The 17,500-nt window shown below is 38.7% G+C and overlaps 1 protein-coding gene across 1 annotated transcript in view; it reads left to right on the top strand.

Annotated features, from left to right (window-relative positions):
- Positions 1-9,373: 9,373 nt before the first annotated feature.
- Positions 9,374-17,500, top strand: part of GPR63 (G protein-coupled receptor 63) — a 33,654-nt gene continuing 25,527 nt past the window's right edge. Inside the window, exon 1 of the mRNA XM_017520717.2 lies at positions 9,374-9,738. The gene's annotated coding sequence lies outside the window, so the exon portion shown is untranslated. The remainder of the gene's footprint in view (positions 9,739-17,500) is intronic.

Below are 17,500 nucleotides of genomic sequence, written 5' to 3'. Positions count from 1 at the left end.
CTACAAAATGTTATTGATAGTTTGATAGAAATAGCATAAATTTCTTTGGAAAATATTGACTCTTCCTATCCATGAGCGTGGAATGTTTTTCCATTTGTTTGTTGTCTCTGCTTTCTTTCAACAGTTTTGTAATTCTCATTGTAGGGATCTTTCACCTCCCTGGTTAGCTGTATTCCTAGGTGTTTTATTTTTTGTGGCTTATGTGAATGGGATTACATTCTTGATTTGGCTATCAGCTTGGGTGTTGTTGGCATATAGAAATACTACTGAGTTTTGTACATTGATTTGCGTCCTGAACTGCTGAAGTTGTTTGCCAGATCTAGGAGCTTTTGGGTGAGATCATGTGGGGTTTTTTAGATATACAATAATATCCATTTGCAAACAAAGATAGTTTCACTTCTTTTCTTCCTATTTACATACATTTTATTTTTTTCTGTTGCTTGACTGCTCTGGCTAGGACTTCTCATACTTGGTTGAATAGGAGTGGTGAGAGTGGGCATCCATGTCTTGTTCCAGTGCTCAAGGGGAATGCTTCCAGCTTTTGTCCATTCAGCATGACGTTGGGTGTGGGTTTTTCATAGATGGTAATTATTATTTTGAGGTATGTTCCTTCAGTGCTTAGCTTGTTGAGAGTTTTTAACGTGAAGGAATGTTGAATTTTATTGAAATCCTTTTCTGCATCTATTAAGATGATCTTGTAGTTTTTGGTTTTGTTTTTCTTTATATGATAAATCACATTTATTGATTTGCATATGTTGAACCATCCTTGCATCCCAGGGATAAAGCCTACTTGATTGTGGTGGATTACCATTTTGATATGGTGCTAGATTTGGTTTGCTAGTATTTTATTGAGGAATTTTGCATCTATGTTCATCAAGAATATTGGCCTGAAATTTTCTTTTTTGTGTTTCTACCAGGTTTTGGCATCAGAATGATGCTGGCTTCATAGAATGAGTTAGAGAGGAGTACCTCTTCCTCAATTTTTTGTAATAGTTTCAGTAGGAATTGTACCAGCTCTTCTTCATATATCTGGTAGAATTTGGCTGTGAATCTGCCTGGTCCCTAGGCTTTTTCTGGTTGGTAGGGTAGGCTTTTTATTACTACCAACCAGAAATACAAGTTCTTGTCAAAACTTGCTATTGGTCTGTTCAGGGTTTCAGTTTCTTCCTGGTTCAATCTCGGGCAGTTATATCTTTCCAGGAATTTATCAATTTCTTGTAGGTTTTTTAAGCTTTTTGTTGTTGTTGTTGTTGTTCTGCACATAGAGGTGTTTGTAATAGTCTTTGAGAGCTTTCTTTATTTCTTTGGAGTCGGTGGGAATGTTTCCTTTGTCATGTCTCATTGTGTTTGTTTGGATCTTCTTTTTTCTTTACTAGACTAGCTAGCAGTCTATCAATCTTATTTATGCTTTCAAAGAACAAATCTTTTATTGATCTTTTGAATGGCTTTTCACATCTCTATATTTCATTCAGTTTAACTCTGTTTTTGGTTATTTCTGGTCTTCTGGTAGTTTTGGGGTTGGTTTACTCTTGTTTTTCTAGTTCCTTTAGGTGGGATGTTTGATTGTTAATTTGAGATTTTTCTATGTTTTTAATGTGGTCCTTTAGAGCTATAGACTTTTAACACTGCTTTAGCTGTGTCCCTGAGATTCTGGTATTTGTTTTTATTAGTTTCAAAGAAATTATTGATTTATGCTTTAATTTTCTTGTTTACCCCACAGTAATTCAGGAGTAGGTTGTTTAATTTCCATACAATTGTATTAAGTTATTTTCTCAATATTGATTCTATTTTTATGGTACTGTGGTCGAAATGAATGGTTGGTATGATTTTGGATTTTTTGAATTTGTCAATAATTATTTTATGGCTAATTGTGTGGTTGATTTTAGTATGTGCCATATGCACATGAGCAGAATATATATTCTGTTGTTTTTGGGTGGGTAGTTCTATAGATGTCTGTTAGGTTTATTTGGTAAAGTTCAAGTCCTAAATATCTTTGTTAATTTTCTACCTTGATGATCTAATGCTGTCAGTGGGTGCTGAAGTCTCCCACTATTATTGTGTAGTTATTTAATTTTTTACATAGGTCTCTAAGAACATGCTTTATAAATCTGCGTGCTCCTGTGTTGGGTGCATATATATTTATGAGGACAAGATAGTTACATTTTCTTGTTAAACTGGACTCTGTAGCATTATGTAATTCATTTCTTGGTCTTTTTTGATTGTTGTGGATTAAAGCCTGTTTTGTCCTAAATTAGAATAGTAACCCCTGCTTTTATTGTTTTCTGTTTGCTTGGTGGATTTTTCTCCATCCCTTTACTTTGAGCCTACGGGTGTCACTGCATGTGAGATAAGTCTCTTGAAGATAGCTTACAGTTAGGTCTTGCTTCTTTATCCAACTTGCCACTCTGTGCCTTTTTATTGGGGTCTTTTTCCCATTTACATCCAAAGTTGATATTGATATGTGTGGATTTGACCCTGTTATTGTGATGTTAGCTGGTTATTATGCAGACTTCATTGCCTAGTTGCTTTACAGTGCCAGTGGTCTTTACTTAAGTATGTTTTTGTGGTGGCTGCTAATGCTCTTTTGTTTCCATATTTACCACTCCCTTAAGGACCTCTTATAGGGCAGGTGTGGTGGTAACAAATTCCTATAGCATTTGCTTCTCTGAAGAGAATCTTATTTTTCCTTTATGTATGAAACTTAGTTTGGCTGAACATAAAATTCTTGGTTGGAGCTTCTTTTCTTTAAGAATGCTGAATATAGGCCTCCAATCTCTTCTGGTTTATAGAGTTTCTGCTGAAAGATCTGTTGTTAGCCTTTTGGGGTTCTCTTTGTAGGTAGTCAGCCTCTTCTCTGCTGCCTATAATATTTTTTCTTTCATGTTAACCTTGGGAAATCTGATGATGATATGTCTTAGGACGGTCATCTTATATAGTACCTGTCAGGGGTTCTCTGCATTTTGTGATTTTGATTGTTGGCCTCTCTTGCAAGGTTGGGGACATTTTTGTGGACAATATCTTCTAGTATGTATTTCCAAGTTGCTTGCTTTCTCTTTCTCAGGAATGACAATGGGTCATAGATTCAGTCTCTTTACATAATATCATATATTTTGGAGGTTTTGTTCATTATTCTTTTTTTGAGATGGAGTGTTGATCTGTCATCCAGGCTGGGTTGCAGTGGTGTACTGTTGGCTTACTGCAAGCTCTGCCCCCCAGGTTCAAGCAATTCTCCGCCTCAGCCTCCTGAGGTAGCTGGGATTATATGCACCTGCCACCACGTCCGACTAATTTTTGTATTTTTAGTAGAGACAATATTTCACCATTTTGGCCAGGCTGGTATTGAACTCCTGACCTCATGATCACCCTCTTCTGCCTCCCAAAGTGCTGGGGTTACAGGTGTGAGCCACTGCACCCAACTTATTCTTTATTCTTTCTTCTTTATTTTTGTCTGACTGAGTTGATTTAAAGAACCAGTCTTCAAGCTCTGAGATTACTAAGGCTTACAAAAAGAATAGAAGCATCAACAAGTTAGTCCCTATGGATTTAACCATAGACTTTACCATGGACATCCTAAGGTGGGGGCAGCCAGAGCTAGTCATTGGACACCAGCCACCTGAGAAAGATGGAAGCCCAGAGATAACTGGAGAATAAGCAGCTGCAGTTAAGAGAGGTAGCTGTGTGGGATGGAGTGTGCTCTCCCCTACAGAGTCTCTCATTGGTCACCCTTTTGGTCCAATCATATGCCACTGAGGGTTCCCTTAGCAAAGAGACAGGCATTAGAGCCTTGTCCTCAGTGTACAGTGGGTTGAAAGATGCTTTGTATATAACCAGTAAATATTGGCTAAAAATATTACAATAGAAGATATCTGGAACTTAAAGCTTGTTTCTAAAGATACTTGACATGTAACCAGGCCTAGACCCACATATGTTTTTCACTGTTGTATTAGCAAAACCAAGAGAAAGATTTTAATAAAAGGTTAGCTCAACATCAAATAGAAATTTTTAAAAACTTCATTATGGAATTTTCCAAGTATACTCAATAATAATAAGTACAAGGTAATAAACCTCCATCCACCAGCTTCAAAAATTATTAGTCCTTTTTCTCACCTATTCCTCCTTCCATTGTTTTTGAAGGACTATAAAATTCTTCAATATACACCCCAATGACATATTGGTTTTATATGTAACTGTCATGCCATTATCACATCTAACACAATTAACAATAATTCATTTATAGTATCTAATACTTAGTCCATCATCTGATTTTCCTGATTATTTCAAGAGTTATCTTCACAGGTTGTTTGTGCCAAGCAGGACATACAGTCCACATATTGCATTTAATTATGATCCTTAAATCTCTTTTACTCTTTTATAGCCTGACCCCTGTTTTTTCATGTCATTGATTCTGTATAGAAATCAGGTAGTTTTGCTTATTGAATATTTGACATTCTGGATTTGATTGATTGCTTCCTTCAGATGATTTCTAACTTGATCCTCTGTTGCCTGTATTTCCTGTTATTTCTAGAGGCTTGTTTAGACTCAGATTCAGTTGCTTAGACAATAATACCGCTTAGTGGTTCTGGGTACTTCTGATTTTGTCACATAATGCACATGGTATCTGCTTATCACACTTGTAGTTTATAGTGTTTTTCCTCCTTCATCTTCGTTGCTATGTCTCTTTGGGGGAAATTCAAGTTTATGCTACCTTTATTATCTTTTTCCAGCCAAAGTTCAGAAAAGTCTGGATTTACATAGACAAAACAACCAGTCAAAATACCAGTGGTTTGGATTCTAAATTTCTTGGACAAGTTGTATTTCAAAATGTTTACTCCTTCATACACAAAGGGATTGACTAGTTAAAAAAGTGTATATGTTATGAACACTTAAGAGGGATTACTGAATGTAAAATTACAAAAAGCACATCAGTAATTACTATGTTTAGAAACTACACTATTGAAAGTTAGGATGAAAATAGCTGGAATTTAATGAGTCATTTGCTAATTATTCAGCTTATGGATTTCTAATGTCACTTACTGCTAGCCTTTCTTCTTTTCTTTAGGGAGTTTTTGGTGGTATTTTTACTGCCTTTTAACATTTCCAGAAATGACTGTATGCTGATAACTGACCATAAAATGTACATGTGGAGAGACATGTGAGGATTATGACTCAGGATTCATGCTGTGTTACTGATTGAGATAAACCATGAGCAGTTTGTACCACAGTTGAAGATTTTTCAGGGGCGATGCAGGGTAGAAAGTAGTTAGAATTCTGCTGACTACCTGGCATGCTATCTTAGAAACATAAATTATTATGAAAGTCAGTATACTCACTGAAGGAAGAGACACGTTCCTCAGGTACTGGATGTATTCTGCTATGGGTCCAACCCATGGGTTCTCAGCCATGATTGCACATTGGAATCACTTGGGCAGCTTTAAATCTTGCTGATGTCCAGAGCCAATCCCGAAATTGAATCTGGGTCTCTGGGGATCAGCTCCAAGCATTGATATTTAAAACTCTCAGGTGATTCTACTGTGCAGTCAGGGTTGAAAATATCCAATCTACTCAATAAGAGGTGGCATTTACAAGTCTTACTGTGTGCAGAGGACTGTGCAGAAAATACTTTGTACATAAAGAAATTGATGCTTGGAGAGATGTTATTTGCTCAATGTCTTGCCTCAAAACAGTTTCACACCCAGTCCATTTAGCTTCAGAACTAAAGGCTTTTGAGCTTATTGTGAACATTAAATAAAGTAAGACATAGAATTCATGTCACAACTCAGAACACACATGATAATGAAAAACAAGTTTAACAAATAATTATTAAGTAGGATGCATGCTGATATTTTATTTTGTTTAATTAAAATAATAGTAGTCAAAACCCAGTAAAATGATTTCCTGACTTGCAGTTTGAAACACTCTTCTCAACCCTGACAGTGCAGGTTTCATTTCTGTTCCTGCAAGTGGCAAGATCTTTTCCCCATCTATGCCTTCTCATTTTGTTTGCTTTCTCACTTGGAAAGCCCTTTCCTTTTCTTCTCTGCATTTAAAAAAAGACCATCAAATTGCTTCCTTGCTAAAAAGCATTTCCAAGACTATTTGACTCCTTAGTGCCTCCTTTTCTGATGCCTATTTTTGACACAAAGAGATCATCACACATTTTTTACACTAAATTATATGATATATTGTGATGTTCTATAATTGTTTTATATCTTAGATGGTTATGTCTCTTGAAGGACAGTGACTACATTCTATGCTTTTGCTTCTATATCCTTTGAAATGTCTAGCAAAAGCATGTGTGTGTTAGGGACATGGCAAATACTAAAAAACAGTTACGTGATCCTACACAAGTCAACCTCTGAGCTTTCATTTCTTCAGCTCTGAAATGAAGGGGATGTTTTAGGTTATTCTAAAGTCTCTTCCAGTTTATTAGTCTGTATTTCTATGATATATAAGAACTTCTGTAAAATGCACAAATGAAGAAAAATACAAAACTTTTTTTATTAGCAACTACTATGCAAGAAAAGTTCTTACGTGAGACAAAAAATGTATGAAACTTTTTGTAATTTTCTGGTAAGCAAAATATAAACACCTTTTTAGAGATAAAGACAACATCTTCATCTCTGAAAAGGTAAAGTTACTGGAGTTTAAAAATGAAGTTGGGCTCTGTGGCACTTGGATACTGAAATGTGATTATACATATATATATATATATTCATTTAACTTGGGGAATATATGTATATGTATCAGGGAATTCCTATGAACTCTTATCAAATTGAATTGATTACATAATTTAAAAAGGCCTAACAGTGATAATCAACGTGGGCTTGAGGTACATGGAGGTAGAGTTATAATTTAGGGAGAAAAATAATTGAATACAATACAATGATGGTTTATATATTGTTTGCAGATGGTTTGTGAAATGTTACAAACGTCACTCAGGATCTTCTCAGTGGCTTTGGAGGCCAAAGGTTGTGGCTGGTTGGTTTAATTACTAGTACCTCCATGACCATCAGCATTCTCATTCTTCTGATCATGAGACTATTGGTAAGAGAGCGAGAAAGGTAGTGAGTCGCCTTGGTGATGGTGTAGGTGGTGGTGGTGGTGTGCGTACTGGGGAATGGGGATTGTAGTGGGCATTTGTAGTCTGTCTCTATTCAATATTTCCTTCACTTCTTTATTAACAACACTTTAACTTTCCTTTGGGAAACTTCTTTCTTTCTACTTGGTCCCTGTGGTTTGAGTATATATGAAAGTTACATACAGCTATTTCCCTTGATCTTTTTTTTTTCTTTCTTTTTGAGACAAGGTCTCACACTGTTCCCTGGGCTGGAGTGCAATGGTGCCATCTCAGCTCACTGCAACCTCTGCCTCCCAGGTTCACGCAATTCTCCAACCTCAGCCTCCCAAGTAGTTGGGATTACAGGTGCACACCACCACACCTGGCTAATTTTTTTTTTTTTTTTTTTATTTTTAGTAGAGATGAGGTTTCTCTATGTTGGCCAGACTGGTCTCGAACTCCTGACCTTGTAATCCATCTGCCTCAGCCTCCCAAAGTGCTGGGATTACAGGCATGAGCCACCATACCCAACCTCCTTTGATCTTTCTTCAGATACAGGCAAATGACGCCAGCCTGCTGTTGCATCCCATGGTTACAATGGTTTGTTCAGAGATGATGAGCGCAGGATCCATGTGGGTTTGATGAGACATTCTTTAGCTTGCTCTTTTTCTGATGAGACCAATTGCTAAGGAGCTTAGATGTGAAGACTGGAGATGTAGGTCTTGCCTCTGTTTAGAGAAAATAAAACCAGTGCAATGAACACGCAGTGAAGACAGGCAGAGAATTTGAGTCCTGACGCTCTTTGAGTATCTGGAGGAGAAAAAGGGATTTCTAAGAAGATATTTGTTTGTGTGTGTGTGTGTGTGTGTGTGTGTGTGTGCGTGCTTGCCAGCTCTACTTGTGGGATTTATAAACATATGAACCAATAAATTCCAATGCCTTTTGCTGTAGGTTTTGCTAACTCAGTCTCAGTTGTGTACCAGTCACATCCAACTATCCTGACTTCACTCTTGCTCGCTGATAATCTCCTTTCCCATCTTAAAAGTTTGGTCAGACAAGACCATGTCTCCTGCTTTTATACAGTCCAGGGCTCATTTCCTTTCCATCTGGTTACAGAAGTTTCTTCAACCTTTTGCATGTTCTCTCTTTGCCTTCTTCTTGTACAAGTTCAACACAAGTGCTTGTTTCACAGCTGTGGGTGGCAAGAGGCAAAGAACGGAGTGTTCTGGTCCAGTCTCCGGGTAGTGATGGCCCATGCAAGTGCCTTTGTGTGAATGAGGAAATGCCACTGTCTCTGAGCTTGGTGCTAGGACTGGAGCTTTGAAACCCAGGCTAGATCTTAACTCCAGATTGCCTGCCCACCTCCTCAGCCAGAGGACACAGGGCAGAGTGCAAACGGTACAACACTATGCTGAAGCCCCATAGTTCCAAGAAGCAAGGGTTGGAACTATGAGGTACAAAAACAAGTCCGTGGACAGTAGCAACCCTCTGCTGCTCATGCCCACTCCTGCTGTGGTCTGTTCCTAGGGTGATGACAGCTGCTGATGCTGGCAGCCTCCCGGGCATCACCACTGGAGGCTGTGGCCCCAGCAATGATCACATATGTTGTTAGCTAGAAAAACAATATCATTTGTCACTGAAAGCAGCATTTCCCATTGTCTCAAGGTGATACTTTTTCTAGGGGGTCTTCCTGGTTGTTTGGCATCTTTACAGCCCATCTGTTGATGAAAGTCAATCGTTTTAGAAATCCAGTGAGGGGCCAGCTGGCAATTGGCCATTGGAAGAGAACAGAGCATCCGGTAAAGGAGGACACTAGGCAAGTCTCCCATGCCACACATCAGGGACATCTTCAGGGGTCGGTCTAGGGGCCTCTGCTGGTTTTTAGTTATTTCATTCTGTGTGAGACCCTCATCATTGTGTTGGAAAAGAGGAATAACAACCAGGAAAGAAACATGAACAGCCTCGGGGAACGCAATTCCACTGGGCAAACTGCCACTGGAGGTGCACTTTGGGGGACTTGGGAGAGGGATACCAGGACCCTAAAAGGACTGCCAGCGACTAGGGGCGGGGCGACGCTCTGGGAATGGGGCGCGGGGTGCAGGGCGCGGGCCAACGGCGAGGGCTGCCCCACTGCCGCCGGGTGGGCGCATTTGCCGTACCCTAGGTGCCTTTGCCAAGGCGGAGGAGCGACAAGACCTGAGTGCAGAGGGGTTCAGGGCGGGGAGCGGCCAGAAAGGGGCTGGTGATCCGCCCTGGGGAAGCTCGGGCGTGGCCTCCCGGGATCTCTCTGTCTCTACTTGCCTCCTCCCTCTTTACTTGCCTCCTCCCTCTCTCTCTCCTCCTCTCACCTCCAGGTCTAAAACGGGGGCCGGCGCCTTTAAGAGGGAGCGTTGGTTACCCTGGGGGCGGAAACCCCTCGGCGGCTCGCGAGGCGGAGGTGCTCGGCCGCGATGCTCCTCACTTTCTGCTCCAGCTCCCGCCACCGCCGCTTCTACCGTCGCCGCCGCCGCCGCCACCACCGCCACCTCCTCGTCGTCGCTCTCCTTCCTCCTCCGCCTGGAAGCGTTGTTCTCTGCAGCGGAGGAGAGAAGTGCTATGTCAGGAAAGTTCCGGGAGGGACTGCATGGGGCCATGCTCCCTGGGCTCTTCCGCGGGCGCCGGCGCGCCGCCCTTCGCGTGAGGTGAGGCTGGGGTCCCTGGCCCGCGGGACAGGTAGCCGCCCGGGGCGGGGAGCGCTAGCATCCGCGGCGCTGGGCAGGGCGTGCGGTTTGGCGGAGTGCGTGGGGGGAATCAGGCTGGAGAAACCGAAGTTGTGCCGGAGAAGCCTGGGTTTTCGGGAAGCTTTTTGCAGCTGGACTGGAGTGATTTCGGGCGGCGCCACACGGTGGGGGCCTGGCGGGGACTCGGTTTCTCTCGGGCCGCCCGCCCCCTCCCGTGCGCGCCGGAGCGGGTAGGCCTTCTAGGAAAACGGTCGGCTGCGGAGGAGCACCGTGCGCCGGCTCCTTGGTTGCCAGGCTGTTCTCATCGAGAATTCGGTGCTGGGAGTGAGAGGAAAGAGAGGGGCTCCACTTGAACTTTTACATCACGGTCTGGCCGCTTGAGGGCTGAAATTTACCTTGTTTGTGGGAGCGAAAGGTCCCTTCGCGCTCCAACAGTTCCGAGAGGTTCCCTCTTCCATGTGGTTCATCTTGCGGCTCTGTGTGTGTTTCATCCTTGGCCGGTTTTCAACGTCGCCCAGATTTCAGTCTTCCCTCCTCTGCCCCTTTTCGCAAACGTTCTTTTTAATAAATAAAATATATCGTAGAGGCTCAGAGTGCTTAAAAGAAAAACCCCAACAATGGGGTTTTTTAAATGAAAATTTTTATGAAAAATTTTCCCAGGTCTTGCCCAAATTTTCAAAGTGGTCGTTTAGTCTTTGATGAAATGTTTAGACTCAGACTCGACACTTAAGGAATACAGGCATCCCTGTAGTAGCATGCAGGTTTTTAGTGAGGTAGGATGAAGTTTAAACCATATTTTTTCAAAATAGGATTTTTCTCTTTCCTTATTGGTGAGCTTGTTTTTCATTGTGTGTTAGATTAAGAAGGCATCAACCAGTTCTAGGAGTAGTATTTCTAAGAATCATGGATAAAACCTGATGTTTCTTGCCAAAGTTGATACTGCTTCAGACATTCTAATCCATGGATGACGTATGTAATATGTATTTCATTTGATGAAACCTAGTATGAAAGTACATTCATTGCAGACGTGAGTAAGTTTTTTTTTTTCCATGTGTCCTGTGGGTAAAGGAAGCCCCATTTTCTCATACCCTCAGGTGTCTGCTACACCATGCCTATTCCTGTTTGCTTGATTCATTCACATTGCCAACTACAAATTGAAGGTGCTGATGAAAAGTCCCTATATTTCATAAAGTGTTGCATAGCCAAAATTTTAGTGACATAATTGATTACATCAATAAAAACAGAATGTGAGAGCTTATTTAAATAAAAGAGTGCCGTGAAGTATTTCTGGTATATGCGTTACATACAGTTTTGTGTGTGAAAAATATACTACCAAGACAGGGGATAGTGTGGGAAACATCTTGTTTGCAGTGGGAAGTTTTCGAAGAAAATCATCCCAGAATAACCATTAATACTGAAAAATTTTGTTTGGGATATAGATTTTCTTCTCTAAGTGCAATTTTCTCACTTTGCTGTAAAACATACTAGTACCAAAACTGAAAAAAAGAACTCACCATCTCAAGCACTTTCTGAAAATTTTCAGCAACCAACCAACATTCTTGGAGAAAAATTTGTTTAGAAAAATTAACATAACTAAAACCCCAATGTGCTTACCATTTAACCTTAAATTTGCTGGGCTGAAGGCAAGAAAGTGAAAATATAGCGTTCCAAGGTGGATGTGACTTAGTTCCCAGTTATTTGAGCACTTTGAGATTTTGTATACGTTTTATTTAATTTGGGATGATTGTTTTGTGAATGAGTCCTTTGGAAATGATATACGCATACATGTGGACTTATATATGTATATATCCATATCACATATATTTATGTATCCATACTATATATAGTATAGCTATATATACCATATCTATAGATGCTATTGAATAAATAAAAAACATGAAAACCATTTAGGGACTTGATAATACATGTGTACCAAGAATAGCAGGTCTAAAAGATCAGCTAAAAATAGTTATTGGTAGGGCTTGTCATCTTTTCAGCATTTTAGTCATTATCAGTTAAGTTAAAAAGCACTGTTTTCCAATGTGTTCTTGAACTCTTAACAAGGCTTGGATCAGGGATCCATATCCTAACCACATTTATCTATTAAGATGGATTGAATTTCTTCCGAATGGATGATTGAACCCGGCATTTCTTAAGCTTCAATAGGCAAATTCTAGGTAAAATTTAGCTTGTCAATATAGTGTGGTCTTCTTTTAACACTTCAAAACTAACCTTTAGGACATTCTTCATGGGTCTGGGATTTAGAGAGTAGACCTCAAAGGCATGAGAGGAAAACCTTGGGGAAGTTGCTGGTACTCCAATTTGTGAAATGATGTCTTAAGCACTTGATTTGAGAGAGGAACCCATTAATGCTTGGAAAAACAATATGTATAAATACAGTGCTCCAGTTACTACACACAAAACTGTTTCATTCACCTTTGGAATATTTGTTACCATGTTTCGCAGCTGAAGCTGCTAGGTTGCAGCCTATGTATGAAAATTAGAAATGAAATAATCTATTAGAGTGTTTTTTTCTTTAATTTGCTAGCTTTTTACCAGAAATGTGTTTATATTTGCTGCAAATGACCTTTACTTTGTTGCAGGTGGCAGTTTTTCCTTTTTTTTGCAATTATGATGTGTATTTTTAGGATGAGTTCTTAGTGTTTACTTTGAAACATATTAATGAGTGTCGCAGAGTTTATGTTGTAGTTTTTCAACTTTCAAAGCATAACATTTGAGGTGTTTGACTGTGAGCCTGAGATCATAGACCTTCAGAGCTGATGTGATCCTGGTCAATTATAGTTTCATTCCTGGGAATTTTCTGTTTAAGGTTAGATGTGCCCTTAATTTGAACTAGATGATCCACAAAATAGGTACTTTTGCAACCACAAAACATGAGAACATTCCAAATAATTTGCAGTGTGGGCAGCCCAACATGCTTTAGTATTTGGTTGGCTTGAGGCAGTATGCCATGCTTGTAAAAATGGTTTCTGAAGCTGACAGCAGTCTGTTTCAGGCTTTGAGTTTGATACATAGGATAAAATGCCTTCTAGCCTATGCACCAGTTTGGTAAAAGTAATTTGTGTCCATTTCTGTTTGTATGACAGAAGATTCAGAAAACTCAAGCATGAAACTAGCTTAATATACAGGAAAGCTCATTCATGTTCATTATAAACATAATGAAGAGTTAGAGAAGTTGGATTTTAACACGGCTCTCAGGTCTTGGGGCAAAAGATGGTATATTTGCAGGTATGGGGTTAATGTAGTGATCACCTATTGAAATTAATAATAGGATTATTATTATCAGCGTTTCCTTTGAGTGATATGCTAAAGAATTACATCCTTCCAGATCCAATTTAGATTAAAAAATCCCCAGCCAGTTACTGTACCAATCTCCAGGCATAGATGTTAATTGATTCTTAGGTCATTTTCAGTTTAAACCCTTAGGTGTTATTATATTTATAAGCTTTACATACCTTTTAGGGTTTTTGAGCAAAGCTTCTCGGTTAACTTCTTTCTCTCAATTGACTTAGCTCGGTCTATGTTATCAAAGTGTTTGAAAAAGATTTTAGGCAAATTCTTTTTTGTGGAAACTTCTAAGGATCTGCCCTGGGGAGGCTGGTGCATAAGGGACATGATTCTGTATTCTAGCTGTTACCTTTCTCCCTCTTCCTGCTTTAAAGAAAACAAAACAAAAACAAATGCATAGGTAACTTTACAGAAATAACATTTGTAGGCATTTAAAGAAGTCTGAAAGATCAGAGTAAGAGTTTCAACTGAAAATTATTTAAGAATCAATTAAATCTATCCCATGTGTTTGGTATGGTATTTGTCCAAGGCTGTTTGCTGCAGGATCCTTTGCTCTAAGTTGATCCTGGGAGGATGTGGATAGGGAGTTGAGATGTAGGCATAACATCCATTGTCTTCTAGAGGCAAAAATGTTCAGATAAGTATGTGCTTTTGTAATAATATCCATTCTTTTCATTTTTAACTTATTCCATTTCCCTTGTATTTGAAGCACACAGTCTTCCTAACTCCATTTTGATTAACCCTGCATAAACCATGATGCCTTCTAAAGTTTCACACTGTCTAGCACTAGCAGAAAGTCTGTTCTCTCAACTTGTTCCCACTCTCCTTCTTCAAATGTTTTTCGTTTTGCATTATTCATTTCTTTAATGATATGAGTTTTGAGTATAAGTTAAGTATCAGGTTTCTCCATTTTCTATAAATTGGATAAATGTGCTCCCATTTACAGGTTTGGCGATGCTGGGAACCTCTCATTTTTGTTTCTAAAGTTCATGTATAGTTATTATTTCAAGGTTTCAAATACTTTTTTTTTTTTAACTTTTATTTAAGTTCGGGGGTATAAGTGCAGGTTTGTTACATGGGTAAACTTGTGTGATAGGGCTTTGTTATACAGATTATTTCATCTCCCAAGTATTAAGCCTCATACCCATTAGTTATTTTTCCTGATCCTCTCCCTCCTCCTACCCACCACCCTCATGATATAATAGATTTTTTTCTTACTTTAGAAGTTATTCTTGTTCATTATAGGAAATTTAGAGGCCAGACGTGGTTGCACAGGCCTGTAATCCCAGAACTTTGGCAGGCTGAGGCAGGAGGATTCTTTGATCCCAGGAGTTCGAGACCAGCCTGGGAAATGCGGGGAGACCCTGTCTCTACAAAAAGTTTTAAAAAAAAGTTAGCCAGGTATGGTGGCACACAGTTGTGGTCCCAGCTACTCAGAAAACTAAGATGGGAGGATCACTTGAGTTCTGGAGGTTGAGGCTGCAGTGAACTGTGATCAGACCATTTCACTGCAGCCAGGACAACAGAGAAAGACCCTGTCCTCAAAAAGAAAAAGAAAGAAAAGAAAGTTTAGAAAATTCAGACAAGCAAAAAGAAACGAAAAGAAGAATTACACCCAGAGATATTGTTAGTATTTTTGTATCTATTTTAATAAACATATAGAAAAATACTATGATATTTTAATTTCTAAAAATGGCCCTTAGTGTATATAGATATTGCTTTGTAATTTTCACATTAGATAAACCACTTCGCTTGTCATGGAATGATCTGTAACATTTTGAATTCTGAATAGTATTATTTTATGGATGTATCAAAATTTATTGGTGATATTTTTTTTTCTTTAACTGTACAGCAGTGACTATCTTATGGCTCAATTTTTAAAAATTATTTTTATTTTTATTTTTATTTTTGTGATGGAGTCTTGCTGGAGTGTAGTGGTGCAATTTTGGCTCACTGCAACCTCCACCTCCCAGGATCAAGCAATTTTCGGGCTCCAGCCTCCTGAGTAGCTGGGATTACAGGCACCCGCCACCACGCCTGGCTAATTTTTGTATTTTTCATAGAGACAGGGTTTCACCATGTTGGTCAGGCTGGTCTTGAACTGCTGACTTCAAATGATCCGCCTGCCTCAGCCTCTCAAAGTGCTGGGATCACAGGTGTTAGCCACTGCACCCAACTATCTAGCTCAATTTTTATACACATCTACGGTTTTTCCCTTTGGATAAAGCCCTAGGTGTAGAATTTTTGGGGAGGAATAAAAGGGCATTGATGTTTTTCATTGCCCTCAAGGCACTCTATTTTTTCCCATTATAAAATCTGTAGAGCTAATCATCATCTTCCTTGTTTGTCTTCTACAGATTTTTTGGTAAGTGTCATGTGAAAGCCTAGAGTCAGATAGGGTTTGAACCTGGACCTGATTGTCTAGTGCTTTTTCCAAATGAAATAACCCTAGTTGTTTATAGAGATTTTTGCCTCAATCCCAAGCCATTCATTAGTGCTCAGTTATAACTATACATGCTATTTCCAACTAAACAGGTATAGTAGTTGAGTGTGTCATGAGAATGTTGTCCCTTGTTCAATTTCAGTTTACTGTATTGCCATCTGCCCTCTTGCCCACACATATTGATAGATAATTGTGGAATGATAGAGTGGATGAATGTCATTTCCTGTATTTTTACATTTCTAAAATGTAAAAATATTCTGTTTTCTGAATGTTTAGCACTTGGACCAAGTGCTAAATAAGTTTTTTGTTTCGATAAGTATCATTTTCCTTTTTACTGTCTCAAATAACAGGAACTATATTTTCAGTGCGGAATGTAACAGGCATGTAACAGTGTGGAATGTTTAACAGACAGGTTAAACAGAAAGTTTATAGGAAAATTCAGAATATCCTTTAGAAACTGATTTGTCATGTTATTTTAAAAGAATATTTATTGTGAAGTACATTGTACATTTAAAATTGCATAAAACATACCTATAAGTTTAAAAGAGTGAATGCTCATGGACCTATTAGTAAAGTTAAGAAATACACCTAGAATAATTCTGTCTACTCATTCCTTACATGGAGGCAACTCTTGCTTTATCAGTCCAAAGCAGTATATTCTTTTTTTTTGGCCTATACATAAAGATAATTATACTACTGTAAATATATATACTTTTATGCTTGCTTCATTTGCTCACTGTTATGTTTTTTAGATTCATCAGTGTTGTTTGTAGCTGTAATTTGTTTTTCATTGTTTAGTTTATTGTATATGATACAAAATATGTAGTAGAGATGATCAGCAAAGCCAAAAGTTGGTTCTTTGAAAATATTTATGTATTTGTTTCTAACATGTTCATTTTTGCTCTTTTTTTCTTTCATGTTTCTAGTTTTATTTCTGCTTTTATTCTAATTTTTTATGTTGAGTGCTTAGCTCTATTGTGAGTCTTGCTTTGTTCAGAATATAAATTTCCCTAGAATCACCACTTTAGCTGCTTATCAGAATTCTTTATGTTTTCATACAGTTCTAAGTATTTTCTTTGTTTTTAAGACAGGTTCTCGTTCTGTTGTCCAGGCTGGAGTGCAGTGGTGTGATCATGGCTCACTGCAACTTTGACCTCTTGGGCTTAAATGATCCTCCCACCTCAGTTCCCTGAATAACCAGGACTACAGGTGCATGCCACCATGCCTGGCTATTTTTTTTATTTTTATTTTTTGTAGAGATGAAGTCTTGCTATGTTACCCAAGCTGGTCTTGAACTCATGGGCTCAAGCCGTCTTCCGATCTTTGCTTCCCAAAGTGTGGGGATTCTAGGCATGAGCCACTGTGCCTGTCCTAAGTGTTTCCTATGATTTCTTAGATCCATGTGTTACTGAGAATGATGTTTTCTAATTTCTAAGCATATTTTGTTGTGGTTGTAGGTGATCTATAAACTATTTGTGACATGGTTAAAGGATGTGGTCTGTATCATACCAATTCTTTGATGCTTGTTAAGGTTAGTTCCATGGACAGTGCCAAGTGTTCTTTCCAAATGAATGTCCCATGTGTAGCTTTAAAACAATGTTTATTCTCTAGTTTCTGGATGCAGTTTCATGTGTTTCCATAAGATGAAAATTTTAATTGTGCTATTTAAATCTTTATCCTTCTTGATGTTTTTATCTACTTGATCCTTTTATTGCTGAGCGATTATAATGATGGATTTCTTATTTTCACCTGGTTAATTCACCTTTTGCTTTATATGCTTTTGAGATTTATTATTAGATGCATACAAGTTTAGATTTTTAAATTTTTTTTTTGTGGGAAATTAACTTTTTTGTTATATGTAATGACCTTCTGTATCTCTAATAGTGTTGTTTGAATTAAAGTCTCTTTTTCTTTGATGATAATAAAACAATATAGGGTTTCCTATAGATTATGATGGTCTTGACACACCTT

The sequence above is a fragment of the Cebus imitator genome, unplaced genomic scaffold, assembly GCF_001604975.1.
Source record: "Cebus imitator isolate Cc_AM_T3 unplaced genomic scaffold, Cebus_imitator-1.0 Scaffold871, whole genome shotgun sequence".
NCBI classification, from domain to species: Eukaryota; Metazoa; Chordata; class Mammalia; order Primates; family Cebidae; genus Cebus; species Cebus imitator.
The sequence above is the reverse complement of the archived record's forward strand: the minus strand, read 5'-3'. Positions and strand labels throughout refer to the sequence as shown.